We start from the raw sequence: 1,379 nt of genomic DNA on the forward strand, positions 1-1,379 counted from the left end.
CTTCCCTATGTTGTTTACAATATAGAGATGTTTTATATATTTTGTTCTTCTTGATGACTTACTTTTTGTGTCGTCTGCAACGTGAGGCGAAATATATAAGTATTACTTTGTCGGCGGCGTCGGTTGCATCGTCCGAAACAAGGTTTCCGTACAATAACATGAGATCCCTTGGGTTGATTAAACTCAAACTTAGTACACAAATTGCATACCAATATAGCTCGGACAAGTTCGTGCATTTTTGGTGGAGTTATGCCCCTTTTATTGCCAAATAAGGGCATTGTGTAGTAAATGCAAGAACTTTTTTATTTTTGAATTAATTCCTTTCAAATTTTGTACGGTAATGCTAGAAGCAATAATGTTCAACATATATTTTTTTTTTAAATCTGTCGAGTTTCAACTTTCCGTGTTTTGGCATATCTGTTTATGCGACAACTCAAGCCAAAACACTTTTCTTACTAAAAGCGCTGAGCAGGCGACACATCCACTCCCGTGGAATTCTTGTGTTTGTTGTAGCCAGCTGCCTGTCACATAAAGGACAGTTGATCCTATTTTAACCAGACTTATAAGGTGTCTGACAACAAATAATTTCCTAAGGAATTGTCTATTTCTGTTTTGTTACTGTCATTTTTGTTGCTGTTCATTTTTGCACATTTGTCAGATCCATTGTCTAGTAAATGTTAATACTGTTTTGCAATGAAGTGTATCCTGACTCTTGTACATCAGAAATAGGGCAGTTGAACTGCTTTAATTCAGCCTCCAATTATCAGAGGGGGGGGGGGGGGGGCATATCCTGTGTAGTAGATATAGCAGGTCAGTATCGGCCATTTCGCTGAGTCACATTTATATCATCAAAAATTATAGCATTTTAATATTTACTGAATTATAATGTTGTGAACATTTTCATCATTGAGTAACTTAACTTCTTGGAGCAAACTAACTTTCATGCTTATAATAAAAGGATAACATCTGGCAGAATGATTTAACTGAATGGAATCCTCTAAGTTTTAACCTCTTACTATCAATAGATTGCCAAAATTTATAATTAAATTTATTTTTTAGAATACATTTGCTGAAATATTTTTCTGACACATGCTAATTAGACAACAGAGTGTGTAAGTCATATGTAAGAGGTTGCACACTGTACTATAACAGGGGAGTAGCTATGGTTTTATACTGTACTATGACAGGGGAGTAGGTATGGTGTTATACTGTACTATAACAGGAGAGTAGGTATGGTGTTTTACTGTATACTATAACAGGGGAGTAGGTATGGTTTTATACTGTACTATAACAGGGGAGTAGGTATGGTGTTATACTTTACTATAACAGGGGAGTAGGTATGGTTTTATACTGTACTATAACAGGGGAGTAGGTATGGT

This window comes from Mizuhopecten yessoensis, unplaced genomic scaffold (genome assembly GCF_002113885.1).
Source record: "Mizuhopecten yessoensis strain PY_sf001 unplaced genomic scaffold, ASM211388v2 scaffold6919, whole genome shotgun sequence".
Lineage (NCBI taxonomy): Eukaryota > Metazoa > Mollusca > Bivalvia > Pectinida > Pectinidae > Mizuhopecten > Mizuhopecten yessoensis.